The sequence below is a fragment of the Anomaloglossus baeobatrachus genome, chromosome 8 (genome assembly GCF_048569485.1).
Source record: "Anomaloglossus baeobatrachus isolate aAnoBae1 chromosome 8, aAnoBae1.hap1, whole genome shotgun sequence".
NCBI lineage: Eukaryota > Metazoa > Chordata > Amphibia > Anura > Aromobatidae > Anomaloglossus > Anomaloglossus baeobatrachus.
In genome coordinates, this window is record NC_134360.1 from 166,966,085 (window position 1) to 166,982,555 (window position 16,471).

Consider the following 16,471-nt stretch of genomic DNA (forward strand, 5'->3'; position numbering starts at 1 on the left):
CCTCTGGCTGAGGTGCAATGTCTCTGTGGTGACGAAAGCCTCAGAGGCGCCACACATATTGTACAACAGGGGCTATGTGGGGGCTTAAAGAGTATGTAGCGGGCTGTATGTAGACCCATATTGTATAAAGGGGGCTGCATGAGGCATCAAACTGTATGTAGGTCTATGTGAGGACTCATGCTGAATATAGCGTGGCTGTGTGTGCCCTCATACTGTATATAGGGGAAGGTCAGCATACTAAATTCTGCTTAATATTAAGTGCTTCAATTGATATTAATATAAAATAATAATTATAATTAATATGCTAATATTGATATATATAATATTTAGCAGAGTTTATTTCATCTTATTGGTTTGGCCTCCCATAATAGTCATGTTCAATCATGTGTACACGAGCCCGATCGCGAGAACAGAAGAACCTGAGAAGCTCGTGTTACAAATAGGGTCCAGGGCCTGAAAAAAAGCGCACATTATTAAAAAACATTATGATCACACTTACAGGTCCTGCGACACATCCTGCAGACTCTAACCTCCTGGTGCTTCTGTTTCCGTATCCGTCCGATCATTGCTGTCCCACCAGGTAAACAGCACTGACTACTAAAGGACCTTCAATGACGTCATAGCCACGTCATCCAATCACGTATGAATGCTGTATTACCTCATTGGCTACAGATTGGTAACATGACTATGACGTCTCAAAGGTCCTGGTAACTGAACTTTGACTGTCACTGTGCTAGTGTCGCATCGGCATCACCCGGTATGGCCCCACACTCTCCTGACAGGAGCGGTCGGCGCTCGTGTCCTGAGAGTGTAAGTCCGTTTGGGGAGATGCCCATGCGAGACTGCACGAGTTACACGTAAGAGGAACTCCGGCCTCAGTATCAGCCTACATCTCACTCTGCCGCTGCTGTACTGAGTGATGTAGCAGAGTTGACATTGCTCATTGCTCTCTCTGCTTCTCACACTGTAAAGACTGTCTGTACAGAGTGATGAAGCAGAGGTGACATTGCTGTACCTGTGGACTAAGGAATAAAGATGGAGTCTCTAAATGTTTTTTTATGTTTTATTTCTAATAAAAAAAATGTCTCTGTGTTGTGCTTTTCTTTTACTGTTTATGTCGCGGGCGGGGAGGAGGGTGTCAGCACTGCGCTCACCCCTCTGCTCGGGTCCGGCTGCTGCTGCTCAGTGGTGGCTCGAGCGGTGGGCCGGATCCCGGGGGTTCTCGAGCGGCGCTCCTCGCCCGTGAGTGAAAGGGGATTGGGTTTTGGGATATAGTCTATTGTCCGTGACGCCACCCACGGTTGTGGTGATTTGTTAGCACCACCGCTGCTCGGTGTGGGGATCCCGGGAGTGAAGGTGTGAAGCAGCAAGTTGTTGTGTTGCCCCTCCGTGGGTAGGGATTGGTGATCCCGGGGCCCAGTGGTGAGGTGGGAGATGCAGGGCTTGGTGGGCGCAGGGACGCGGGGGCAGCGCTGTGCCTTGCGGCACTGTGGTACTCACTCAGCCTGAGACAATGACACAGGTCTCGGTAAAACACACGGCTGGAAAGACTGTTCCCACGGACGGCTGCACTTGCTTTCCCCAGAAGGTGACGGTGATGGTCCCTCTGTCCTGCACCTATGTTCTTGATGGTTGCGATGGGTTCCCACCGGTAACCCGCTCCTCGGCTTCAAGCTGGACCGGAGGAGCTCTACTCTTTGCCCGCAGGCGCTGGCCCTCAGAAACTGGTGCCCTGGCGGTGGCGGTGTCTCTGCTCTAATGGTTGGGCTGTTGCCTTCAATCGGGACTTGGTTGTTGGGAAACAGACGTCCCTTTCACTGACGGATTTGGCAAATTATGGCGACTCCTAGCCTTGCCGGGGTCCGAGAGGCCCCTGCCCTGGTGCTGACTGTTCTTTGTACACTGCTTCAGACCGCCGGGTCACCACCCGTCCGCGGTCCTTCCAGGAACTTCCGAGCAATCACCCCTCCAGACAGTCACCGCCGTCTGCTGACCTTGCTGTCTCAGTCCGGGGCACACACCCGGACCAGCTTCAGGCTTTCTTACTGTCACTTTTACTCCTTTACTCCAGTTTTCTCCTTTGCTCCTCTACCACTTCACTTCCTTCTACTTTCACTTGACTACTTGTTTACTCCTTCACCTCCTAAACTGAACTCTTTACTCAAGCTCCCCCTGAGCTAATCTTTACTCGAGCCCTGCCTGGGCTAATCTGCCTGGTACTTCCTGCCTCCAGGGCTGTGAACTCCTCGGTGGGCGGAGCCAACCGCCTGGCCCACCCCCTGGTGTGAACATCAGCCTCTGGAGGAAGGCAACAAGGATTTTGGTAGCTTAGATGTGCCTAACTGGGGTGTAGGGTGTGGTGGTGCGATGACCTGTGACCCCTGGCTTGCCCAGGGCGTCACATTCCCCCTTAGCAAAATGCAGACCGTCCGCGGGCTGCCCGTCCAACACCGGTTTTATTTTTCTGTAAATATATAAAAGTAAAACGGTAACATATGTACATTTTTATTACTTCTTCCCATAACGGGAGGCACTTTACTTAAACGTTAAAAAACGGTTCACGGTTACGGTTTCCGCTCTCGCCCACCCAAGCAACCTGGCCCTGATGCTGCCCCTAAAACCCAGGCAGCACCCCTTGTCCCCAAGTCCAGCACAAGTTACCCGAGCGGGATCTGTCCTTCCCCTCCAGAGGGTAGCCACCGGTCCCTGTGGTGGCTGGGCCCCAGCCGGCTCTACTACGGGCCCTCCCTCCAACCTGCCTCTCCGGAGGCGGCAATGCGGAAACGGTAACGGTAAACAACCTATTTACAAGCCACTTAACGTTTGTGGTTGCCCTGCAAGTTCACGGGCTTGTCCATGAGCAGTTCCTCATGCAAACTTTTTAAACGGTCCCCACGGGGACAACGGTGCCGGCAACGGCCGGTTTTCCAAATCACGGTCAATCAGGTTACTCCATCAGTTGATCACTTATACTTATCATTTTCTCTATAATTTTTCAAACTTTTAAAACTTTTTTTTTTTCAAACACAACAACTCAGTGGTGGTCCCAACGGGGACGGTGCAACGGGGCTCCGCTGCCCTTACTCAGAGTCCTCAGCTACGGCAAATCCATCCCCCTCCACAAGCATATCAAACATGCACCGACATGCCTGCGGTGACAGGGGTACCCGGTACCCATTTCCACCGGTACGCGGGGTATGGAAGACCACTGGACCTCCTACATAGCGGGCACGCTCACTTGCCTCCTCAAGCTCAGCAGGGGGCCCGGGACTGGGGCCGGAGTCATCATTTCTTGTTCCTGCGTCAGGCGGGTCCCCGCCAGCTGCCGCAGCCTCCTGGCCTCCAGCATCCAACACTTCAGCCCCTTCTGCGGTAGCACGGAGCAGCAGATTAGGCGAGCTTACACTGAGGCGCACCATAAGTAACGGCAAGGGCGATGCATAGGCCGAGACTAGGCCGGGCCCCTCAGCCGCAGCGGCCGGTCCAGGTAGGACATAGGGACGTGGGTCACCAGTCGTTTCTGCTACATCTATTCCCTTTTTGTACATCGGGGTAGTTGTAATCAGCATCTCCACCTCGCTGGTCCACTGCTCCATCATCTGGAGGATTTGTTCCTGCTGACGCTGGTGGAACTGAATCACCCGGGCCTTCATCCAGGCCATGGCCCCGGGCTCAGGGTCTGGCACAGTCTCTACTGGGACTTCTGGCACCACGCTGTTAAGGGGCCGCGGTTCTAGCGGTTCCCCCTGGTGTACTTCAGGAACGTCCCGGACGTCTGCAGCCGGCCGGTCCGCCGGAGCGGCTGGGCAGGGTATCGCTACCGGTTGGGCAGGTAGCGGGCCTAATGGCGGAGCGGCAGCAGCTATCACGGGTAGCGAGGAGAAGGGCAGGGTGAGCAGAAGCCGGCCGGGCCTCTCAGCTTCAATGGCCGATCCCTCAGGAATACAGGGGCATGGGTCGCTTACCCGCTCCTCCAAATCCTCTTCTATCTCGCGTCTCCACATAGCAGCCACCACGTCCGCCATGTCGGTCTCCCACTCCTCCAGGAGGAGTTGCATATGGGCCTGCAGACGGTTACTCAGCGGGACGGTCCGGTCCCTCAACCACGTCGCCGTGCCGGGCGCGGGGGTTTCCTCGTTGGGAGTTGGGTTGTACATCTTGGCAATCGTGCCTTCCAGGAACCCAGTATTGCTGCAGAGTCCTGGCGTCCCTGCTTTTATAGCTGCGCTCACATGCAGCCAGCCGCCATCGCGTCCCCCTTAGCTTCTCTTCAGCCACTCCTCTATCGGGGCGGGGTTTTGGCCTTCGCGCCTCTGCTACTCGAGAAGACGCTCGAGCGGGGACTTTTCGCGCCAAAGATGGCGGCTTCTGAAATTTTTCTGCCGGACACCTCCGGCGGTAACAAGGCGCACCTCTACCAGACGGCAGAGCGGTACGATCCTGTTTGTGACGCCAAGTTGTCGCGGGCGGGGAGGAGGGTGTCAGAACTGCGCTCACCCCTCTGCTCGGGTCCGGCTGCTGCTGCTCAGTGGTGGCTCGAGCGGTGGGCCGGATCCCGGGGGTTCTCGAGCGGCGCTCCTCGCCTGTGAGTGAAAGGGGATTGGGTTTTGGGATATAGTCTATTGTCCGTGACGCCACCCACGGTTGTGGTGATTTGTTAGCACCACCGCTGCTCGGTGTGGGGATCCCGGGAGTGAAGGTGTGAAGCAGCAAGTTGTTGTGTTGCCCCTCCGTGGGTAGGGGTTGGTGATCCCGGGGCCCAGTGCTGAGGTGGGAGATGCAGGGCTTGGTGGGCGCAGGGACGCGGGGGCAGCGCTGTGCCTTGCGGCACTGTGGTACTCACTCAGCCTGAGACGATGACACAGTTCTCGATAAAACACACGGCTGGAAAGACGGTTCCCACGGACGGCTGCACTTGCTTTCCCCAGAAGGTGACGGTCCCTCTGTCCTGCACCTATGTTCTTGATGGTTGCGATGGTTTCCCACTGGTAACCCGCTCCCCGGCTTCAAGCTGGACCGGAGGAGCTCTACTCTTTGCCCGCAGGCGCTGGCCCTCAGAAACTGGTGCCCTGGCGGTGGCGGTGTCTCTGCTCTAATGGTTGGGCTGTTGCCTTCAATCGGGACTTGGTTGTTGGGAGACAGACGTCCCCTTCACTGACGGATTTGGCAAATTATGGTAACTCCTAGCCTTGCCGGGGTCCGAGAGGCCCCTGCCCTGGTGCTGACTGTTCTTTGTACACTGCTCCAGACCGCCGGGTCACCACCCGTCCGCGGTCCTTCCAGGAACCTCCGAGCAATCACCCCTCCAGACAGTCACCGCCGTCTTCTGACCTTGCTGTCTCAGTCCGGGGCACACACCCGGACCAGCTTCAGGCTTTCTTACTGTCACTTTTACTCCTTTACTCCAGTTTTCTCCTTTGTTCCTCTACCACTTCACTTCCTTCTACTTTCACTTGACTACTTGTTTACTCCTTCACCTCCTAAACTGAACTCTTTACTCAAGCTCCCCCTGAGCTAATCTTTACTCGAGCCCTGCCTGGGCTAATCTGCCTGGTACTTCCTGCCTCCAGGGCTGTGAACTCCTCAGTGGGCGGAGCCAATCGCCTGGCCCACCCCCTGGTGTGAACATCAGCCTCTGGAGGAAGGCAACAAGGATTTTGGTAGCTTAGATGTGCCTAACTGGGGTGTAGGGTGTGGTGGTGCGATGACCTGTGACCCCTGGCTTGCCCAGGGCGTCACATTTATTAGAAATTCATGGTGGCCATGTCTAATTTGGTGTGACACCATGAATTGCAGGCTTAGTACAATAGTAGAATACAAAGCTGGTATTATCCCCCTTATTACAAAGCGAGCCACCCGGCACCAAGGCCGCTGACAAGCCAGGTAAGGCGCCTGGAAATGGTGCCAGGAAACAATTCGCCATTTCCAGAGGTGGCTGCGGGCTGCCGGTAATCCCAGCCCCCAGCTGCTTGGTTTTACCTGACTGGAGATCAAAAAACGGCGGGAGCCTACGTATATTTTTTTTAAATAAAAATATTAATGGGCTTCCCTGTATTTTGATTGCCAACCAAGGTAAAGCCAGGCAGATGGGGATGAGGGTGACAGCCCATAGCCATCTGCCTTATCTGTGCTGAGAATCAAAAACACCGCATAGTGCTACGTCATTTTTTTAAAATATGTATTTTTATACAACTATATATTGTGTGTGTGTATACACATATATATATATATATATATATATATATATATCTATATATATAATTGCCTTATTCTGTCTCTGTCTGTCTGTCTATCTGTCTGTCTGTCATGCTCCGAAATTGTGTCCTTACGGTGACACAAAGCTGATTGGCCGCTGGGCTCGCCATGGCCCCCCCCCCACGGATTGGCCTCTCGCCCCGGCTCTCTGCAGGCCCCGCCCCCCTCACGCAATGCACGCTCGCTCTGGCCCAACTGACACGGAGCCCCGATTCCCAGGTGAGTACACACACACACATCAGATCACACTCACTCTCACACTCACTCTCACACACACCTCACACATCACAACATGCTGGGATATCGCTTGCTTCTACACCGGCTCCGTCAGGATCCCAGCAGCGCCACACATAACCTTGCGATGCTGGGATCTTCACGGAGCCCGTGAACGCTGTTAACCATTATACACATCGGGTAACTAAGGTCCCTTAGTTACCCGATGTGTATCATAGTTACCAGTGTACACCGGCTCACACTCACTCTCACACACACCTCACACACACATCACATCGCATCCACACATCAAGGTCCTGCAGCGGCGGAAAATACAGACACATAACAGCACACACATAACAGCACACACATAACAGCACACACACATACACACACACAAATCAGATCACACTCACTCACACACACACATCACATCGCATCCACATACTCACAACATCCTGGGATATCGCTTGCTTCTCGGCGGCTATACTGTGCTGTTGTGATCTTCCAGGACCTGCCGGAGGATCACATGGCCAGAAGCATGTGATATCCCCGGATGTTGTGAGTATAAGCGCGTATGTGCGATATCGTCAGTGTCTGTGTGTGTGAGTGTATGCGATCGGGTGTGTGTGAGTGGATGCGATCGGGTGTGTGTGAGTGGATGCGATCGGGTGTGTGTGAGTGGATGCGATCGGGTGTGTGTGAGTGGATGCGATCGGGTGTGTGTGAGTGGATGCGATCGGGTGTGTGAGTGTCGGCAGAGGAGCACGGCGTGCTGGAGAAGGCTGGGAGCAGAGAGGCTGATCATGGGGAAGGCTGGGAGGAGAGAGGCTGATGCTGGGGGAGGCTGGGAGGGGGAGGCTGGGACGAGGGAGGCTGATGATGGTGGAGGCTGATGCTTGGGGAGGCTGATTCTGGGGGAGGCTGGAAGGAGAGAGGCTGATGCTGGTGGAGGCTGATGCTGGTGGAGGCTGATGCTTGGGGAGGCTGATGCTGGGGGAGACTGGGAGCGGAAGGCTGATGCTGAGGGAGGCTGGGAGAGGGAGGCTGGGAGGAAGGAGGCTGGGAGGAGAGAGGCTGATCCTGGGGAAGGCTGGGAAGGGGAGGCTGATGCTGGGGGAGGCTGGAAGGAGAGAGGCTGGAAGGAGAGAGGCTGATGCTGGTGGAGGCTGATGCATGGGGAGGCTGATGCTGGGGGAGACTGGGAGCAGAAGGCTGATGCTGAGGGAGGCTGGGAGGAAGGAGGCTGGGAGGAAGGAGGCTGGGAGGAGAGAGGCTGATCCTGGGGAAGGCTGGGAAGGGGAGGCTGATGCTGAGGGAAGCTGGAAGGAGAGAGGCTGATGCTGGGGGAGGCTGGAAGGAGAGAGGCTGAGGCTGGGAGGAGAGAGGCTGATGCTGGGGAAGGCTGATGCTGAGGGAGGCTGGGAGGGGAAAGCTGATGCTGGGGAAGGCTGGGAGGACGGAGGCTGGGAGGAGAGAGGCTGATCCTGGGGAAGGCTGGGAGAGGGAGGCTGATGCTGGAGGAGGCTGGAAGGAGAGAGGCTGATGCTGGCGGAGGCTGATGCTGGGGAGGCTGGGAGAGGGAGGCTGATGCTGAGGGAGGCTGGGAGGAGGGAGGCTGGGAGAGGTAGGCTGAGAGAAGAGAGGCTGATGCACACACACACACACACACACACACACGCGCGCGCACTGCACAACACACCACACACACACACACACACACTGGGAACCACAAATAACTGCCCTACACAGACACCCACACACACAGACAACGCTGCACACACACAACACCCAACACACAAACACCGCGGCACACACAAATATACGCACATACCGCACAACACACACATTGCACAAAACATACCTCCCCCCAAAACACACCACACACACACAAACTGCGCAACACACACACAACGCTACAGACACACAGCGCTCCACAAACAACGCAACACACGCAACACACATACAACACCGCTCTCACCCCCCGTCACACCCAGACAACACCCAGAACATGTACAGCCCCTACACAAACACTTGGTAACTACAGACAACAACATCTCTCTCTATATATATATATATAACAAAAATCATACATGAACTACACAATACGTAAATTCTAGAATACCCGATGCGTAGAATCGGGCCACCTTCTAGTATATATGTATATATATATATATATATATATATACAGCTCTGGCCAAAATTAAGAGACCACTGCGAAATTTTCGATTTTTCTCTTTAAAGGTATATTTTTGAGTAAATGTAAATTGCTCTTTCACTTTATTAACTAGTATTTTCAGAAAATAGATACAAAATTAATTTCTTGGAAATTCGGAGACATGTTGTCAGTAGTTTATAAAAGAAAAGAACAATTTACATTGTTTAAGAGAAAAATCAGAGAAACTGAAAATTTTGCAGCGGTCTCTTAATTTTTGCCAGAGCTGTGTGTATGTGTATAATGTATATATAAATATATATATATATATATATTCACACACTATATATAGTTGTATAAAAATAGAAGATAATTTAAAAAAATTACGTAGCGCTCCACGGTAATTTTGAGTCTTAACGCACATAAAGCAGACAGCTAGGGGCCACCCCCATCTGCCTGGCTTTTCCTTGGCTGGCACTCAACATACATGGAAGCCCCTTTTTTGTGCCCTGCCCCCCCCCGCTGCGAATTTCAGTCCGCAGCTGCCCCAGAAAGTGGCGCTTTCATAGGAGCGCCATCTTCTGGCGCTTAATCTAACTCTTCCAGAGGTCCTAGTGCCAGGTGCCATGATGGGTAATAAAGGGTTAATACAAGCTTTGTTTTACCTGCTTGTATTAACCCTGAGATTCTTAATGTCAGGCTAAGTTTTACCCAGCCATTCAGAATCTCCAATAAAGGGTTAAAAAAAGACACCTCAGAGAGAAAAAATACTTTATTAGAAATAAATACACAGACACACTTAGGGACTCCATCTTTATTACTCTCTCCCACCCCTCCACGATCCTGGTATTCTGTCTTCTTCAACCGATGCAGCTCTGCTATATCAGAATGCACAGAACAATTGTAGAAAAAAGGGTTTTCTATACCGCGCCAATGATCACAAAATGGAGATCAGGATTGATGTGGCTTTATTGTAGCACAGGTCTACGCGTTTCAGGAGCTCTGCTCCCTTCCTCAGGACCATAGAAACAACATCAAATCATGCCTGGATCTATTGTCTATGCGATTATAGTAGTTGTGACTGTCACAACTACAGTTGGTGAGTATATTTGCTCCCCTTGCCTATTGCCCTGTGCCTATAAGGGTAAGACCCTATTGCGCTTTATTTTCTCCACAGCTCCTCCTCATATCAGAATGCACGGGAGGAGGAAGAACATTTCTGCTCCCCGTGCAGTCTAATCACTCAGTGAGTGAGCAAAGACTGTGGGTTGGTAAGCGGTGACGTCACTGCTGCCACCGTTGCCATAGTAACCTAACAAGCGGATTACTATAGCAATGGTGATCTCCGATCACCTAATTTCAGGTGCCGCTATTCACCGGCTGTGGCATTACAGTGTGTGGCAGCCAATCCCTGCATGTGGGCTGACTATGTAAAGAGCACCAACATGCAGGGAGGGGGGAGCGAGCATGTGCCCGAGCATCTCACTGGTACACGGCACTTACCAAGCATACCAAAAGTACTGAGATGCTCGGGCGAGCACCGCGTACTGGTGAGCATGCTGACACTACAGGACCTTGCATGACGTCACAGTCATGTGACCAGTCTGTAGCCAATGAGATAATACAAATTTCACACATGACTGGTCACATGCTATGATGTCACGGAAGGTCCTTTTGTTACCTGACGGCACAACGATGGTCGCACTCGGAGACAGAAGCGCCGGGAGACAGAGTCTGCAGGACGCGTCATGGGACCTTTAAATATAATGACAATGTTTATTATTAACTGTATTCTTTATTTTTAAACCACCCCGCCCCATCCCATAACTGTAAAGTGCAAGATCGGTGATCGGACGCAAGATCGTGTTATCTCGATCCCGATCTCAATCTTTACAAAATGATCGGATGATTCTCCCCAATCCTGACCATCGGGGGGATCACCCATCACTACACCTAAGTAAAACAGACTACATTTTTAGGCTGAGTTTCAGCTCTCTTTGACCTACTGTTCTCAAGAATGAACCTATCTACTCCAATTAACCACATAAGTAAATCAGGTCATTCATAAGGTTTTATGTCTCTATGGCCTTTTATTATCAACATATTTGCCAAGAAATACAGAATTCAGAAGTAGAGATGAGCGAACCTTTCAAAGTTAATTTTACCGAACCATACCGAACAAACGCTACGTTTGCCAAACAGTTTTTCGAACCGTTCGCTGAACCTTTCCAACATCATTTGATTCAATGTGAGGCCAAACCTAGGGCAGAGAAAACACCTTTAGAGGGGTTGAAAAGCTTCCAAAACATAAAAAAATACTTTTTACAGTGCAGCACCATAGTTTTAGCATAACCATTAGCTTCTTAGACTATTTATATAAGAAATATAGAGATGGACGAGAGGCAGGTGTAGGCCTAGTGCTCCCACACACCTGCTAGTACAAACAAAACACAACTTCGAGAGCCATATTGGAATCTTTAAAAAGCTTTAAGGCAGACAGTACGATAGTGGTATCAATTGCCCCTCTTTTACGACCAAAGATGTACCAATATGTCCTTGATCATGTCGAGGTAATCACTGCTGGCTGCTGTGCTGAGCCGGCAGTGATCCCTGCACATGTCTGCTGATTTGAACAGCAGACATGTGGGGCTAACAGACGCGAGTGGATTCACGATCCACCCATGCCTGTTAACCCCTTAGATCACTTTGTCAAATACTGAAAGTACAATTTAAATGGCCACGGCAGGAAACACGCCATTCCCCGCTGGCTGCCATCAGAGGCCCCGTAACGCGATCACGGGGAGCCAATAGTCCCATGGTAGCGACGGGTCATATGATGACTTATAATAATCATGGTCAAAAGAACGGGATTTCCACCTTTGTTGCCCTCCAGAAAAATTGTGTCATACCAGGTCTGCATTGTAGATATGGCGGCAAACTTTCCCCGTCTGAGATTCTCAGGTAAGTAAGGGTAGATCAGGGCCTCCAAGTCCCCTCGATCATATACCGCAGAGGTAAAAATTTAATGGACATTCTAGTCCATAATAGTATTGAATCAGGTGACCCGGTGGTGTGGAATCGCATCTGTTTTCCTTGTTTGACCCAGTAGTCCACATTTTAGTGTAGTATGATTCCCACAGTAATGCATGTTGGTTGCGCATATGCTGGTTCATGCATGTAGTAATGAAAATATTTGAATTTTTTTCTCTACTCAGTTGTTGTTTACAACATTGGCTGATACCGAAAGTTGGATCATCCTTTGCATTCTCAAAAAAGGCCTTGGCTATTCAACTCTTCCTGTGAACCGCAGACCTGCAACTGTTGCTGTCCGCAGCCAGAGTTGAGGCTGAGGATGTAGCGCTTCTCATGGCTGCATCACTACATGTTTGTGTGAAAATCACCAATGTAACCTCCTTGTCTTCCTCCTCCTCATCTGCTGAGCTACACAGCTGAATGGCTCTGGGTTCACACCAAGTGGGATCTACAACTTCATCATCAGGCTCTATGTTGTCCCACTCTAAGGGGCCCTTTGCACACTACAGCATCGCAAGCCGATGCTGCGATGCTGTGCGCGATAGTCCCCGCCCCCGTCGCAGCTGCGATATCATGGTGATAGCTGGTGTAGCAAACTTTATCGCTACGCCAGCTTCACATGCACTCACCTGCCCTGCGACCCGCCTCCTTATTATGGGGGCGGGATGTGCGGCGTCATAGCGACGTCACACGGCAGGCAGCCAATAGAAGCGGAATGGCGGAGATGAGCGGGAAGTAAACATCCCGCCCCCCTTCCTTCCGCAGAGCCGGCGTGAGATGCGGTGACGCAGGTAGGAGATGTTCCTCGCTCCTGCGGCTTCTCACACAGCAATGTGTGCTGCCGCAGGAACGAGGAACAACATTATACCTGTCGCTGCTGCCAAATAATGGAAATGCCGGACCCTACACCAATGATACGATGACGGTTTTGCGCTCGCTAATCGTATCAAAAAGGATTTACACACTACGATATCGATTGCGATGCCGGATGTGCATCACTTTCGATTTGACCCCACCGATATCGCACTTGCGATGTCGTAGGGTGCAAAGCCCGCCTTACTCTTCCTGACCTGACATCACATAACAGTACGCAAGTGTAGCACGGTCTCAAAGTTACGGTGTCCCAGGCAACACTCCATCAGTCTTTGTAATGTCCCAGGTGCGTTGCAGAGTCCAAATGGCATGCTGTTGAATTCACACAGTCCAATGGGTGTTGTGAATGCAGTCTTCTCCTGATCTTCCTCTGCTACGGAGACTGCCAATACCCACTGGTAAGATCTAGGGTGGAAAAATAATTGGAAGCTTTTAATGCAGATAAGGATTCCTCTATGTGTGGTAAGGCGTAAGCATCTTTATGTTTAATGCGATTTATCTGTCTATAATCCACACACATTCTCATTGTGCCATCCTTTTTCTTGACTAGGACCAGGGGAGCTGTCCAGGGGCTACAACTATCTCTGATAACCCCAGCCTCCTTCATGTCCTGTAACATCTCCTTGGCACGCTGATAGTGAGATGGTGGCATAGGTCTGTATCGCTCTTTAATGGGGGGATGGTTTCCTATGGGGATGTGATGGTATACCCCTTTTACTCTCCCAAAATCAAGGGGGTGCTTACTAAAAACTTGTTCATACTCCTGTGCCACCTGATAGACTCCTTGTTTCTGGGAAGGAGTGGAGTCAGTTCCCACTTGTAGCTCTTAACACCATCCTCCTAAGTGTTCTGGGGGACAGCTACTCTCTGTTAGCTCTTATGTGACTAACGATTCTACTGCCTGAAGTGCGTGTTCACTCACAGTGAATAGTTTGGCAATTGTGGCATACATGGGCAATTTAGCCTCCTCCTTGCCACAATTTAATACATGTACAGGTTCCCTACCCCTGCGCACATCAACCACCCCACGGGCTGTCAGTACTGTAGACCAATTCTCTGAGTATATGGGTTCTACAATGGCCTGGTAATCTCACCCTCTAAGGCCTACTGCCGCCCGACACCATGTCATCATTTCAATTCTTCGGGGTAACACAATAGGGACAGAGTCTGTTACACGTACTTTGCCAACTTCCCCACCACATAGATTTACCTGTTGTCTCAGCAAGAGGACTCGGATCTCCTTCTGCAGGGCCCTCTGCTGCCCTGCATCAGCAGTTTTGGCAAGCTGTTGGAGCAAAAATAACACTTCACCCAAACAATTTTCAATTACTTTTGTACCTAGGATTACCTGGGGATTTTTCTCATTGTTGTCAGTTGCAACCACAATCAACCATTGGCTCTTGAGTTGCACCCTCCCCACCTTAATGGTCACCTCATTGAACCCTATTTGAGTCACTGGTCACCCATTGACAGCATATATGGTGAGGTCAGAGTCCGGACGGGTGAGTTCATGATCAGACCAAAAGCTCTTATACAGTACATAAGGTATAGTGGTTACCTACGAACCGGTGTCCAACAAAGCGGATGTGGGGATCCAAGGTGATGGATAGGATGGGTCGTTCTCCCACATACCGGTCACGCCAATCATATGGGCCTTGTAAATCTATTCCTGGGGACTGGCCCTTGGCCCCAGGGGTTGCTCGTTTAAAGGACACAGTCGAACAAAGTGTCTAGATTTGCTGTAATGCTGGCAAATAGGTCATCCTGTCGAGTCATAACAGTCACTGGATCTTCCTCGAAGCGGGGGAATCCTCCTTGCTCACAACCAGGGGACGTCCTCAGGGCAATCAGCTAGCTGGGTCTTCTCCGATGACTTGGGTTCCGGCTTGAGCTGCATGGCTTTCAGAATCAAAGCCACTTCCTTGCTCAGTTGTTGCACCTAGGAACGTAGGTCAGAGGAGGCAACAGGTGTTTCTGTGTGCATGTGATGCCCTGGCCTATCAGGTCGTCACAGGGTAATCTTCCCTCCCGCACAGTATCCACCCTCCTTGGTTAGCGGATCCTAGTCCTCTGGTGTTGTTAACAACTAGTCCAATTAACATCCTAGGAATACTTCCCATTTGAACCTACCAGACACACCATTGGGGGCCTGAAGGGAATAGGGCCACCCACTTGGGGGTTTGGAGAGGAGAAAGTGAGGACAGTGACAGTTGAGTTGAGTTGAGGAGAGTTGAGAGTGAAGGAGGTGAAGTGGATGGGGCCATGGCACAACGGGGTATGTGGATCCCAGGCCGGAAAGTAGCTTCACGCGTTACGATAATTTACCCGACGGCGGTGAAGACTTCAAGTGTCATCCCCAACCCGCTCTAAAATCGGGGTACTAGCGCACCGATGGGATAGGACTTTCTCACTACAGTCCAAAGAAATCCTTCGCGTGAACCCTGAGAGCAAGCTCACTCGTTAGCCATACGAGTGAGCGGGACCCGGAGAGTTCTATACCGACGAGTCCAATCAAGACTAAGGTGCCAGGGATAGGGCGACAGACCAACAACACCAGGGGCGTGGATCCAGGCATGCTTCCTGCAAACTATGGTGGTGCTCATAACTTTGGTTTACAAGCTGTCAGTGGGATTATTCTGGGACTGAGTGAGTACATTGAAGCCCCTGCACCTATCCCCCAACGGCACCTAAACACTATCCATCACCAATGGGCCCGGGACACAAACCCCCTACCCACGGAGGGGTTAAACATCAGCCTGCTGCACAATCATCACCGGGCTCCCCAACGGCAGCGGTGGTCCCTCACCTTACCACGGACCGTGGGTGGCGTCACGAACTTTCCAAAACTCCCCTGTACATAATCCCCCAGTTTCTTTAAATCAAGTGGCTGCGCAACCCCTGGGTCCAGAGACCGCTCGAGCCACCGCGGATCCGGATCCGAACGGCGGCAGCGGCCCGGCTGCTTGCCCGGGGGCGGTACATGCACACTAGTCTCCACTGCGACTGCAGAAGAAGTGTCTTGTTTCACGGGTACAAGGGTGCCTGGAGTTGAAGGAGGCACCTGGTCAGCAATAGCAGGAGGCTGCAGGGCCTTGATGGTCCGATCCTTTAGGACAGCAAAGTCCACATCAGGATGTTCTAAGGACCACAAATGCCATTGCTTGTGTGCCGCCCCCATTCCAGCAGCCGAGCTGCTCAGATCTGGATCCGCGGTGGCTTGAGGGGTCTCCGGACCCGGGGGTCGTAAGGCCACTCAAATGAAGGGGGTATTTACAGGGGGGTGTATTAGCATTTGTGATGCCACCCGTTGTATGTGGTAACTAGGAGTACCACCGATGCAGTTAGGGAGTACCCGGGGATGATGGAATGGGGCAGCCAGGTGTTGTGACCCTCCACGGGTAGGGGGGGAATACCCCGGGGCTCGGTGATGGTGAGGGAAAGTGCCGTTGGATGCAAAGGGGGTCACTTGCATTCTCACTCAGTCCATTAAGCTGACACCAACAACTGGATAAGCCAAAGTTCTGGATACCGCTGCCGCTGAGGGGAGCATAGTTTGGGTCCCATCCCCAATGGTGCTGCCTGGTGATCCGTAACCTGCCTCCTGGCACTAAGTTTACTTTTCTGTTGGTCCCGGTAGTATAGAACTTACCTGGTCCCGCTCCCCAATATGGCTAAGTGTGGGAGCTTGCTCTCAGGGCTTACGCGTGGAATTTTCTGGACCGTTTTTAGTGGAAAGTCCTATCCCCCTCGTTGCGCTAGTACCCCAATTTTGGAGCGGGTGGAGAGCGGATCTTGAAGGTTCCGTTCTCGTCAGGTAAATTGTCAGATTGCCTAAAGCTACTCCCTGACCTAGGGTCCACGTACCCCGTCGTGCCTTTGTCCCAGCCTGGTGATGGTGCAAGGCCACCGGCTGTCCTCCTCGACAGATATGTGCCTCTTGCC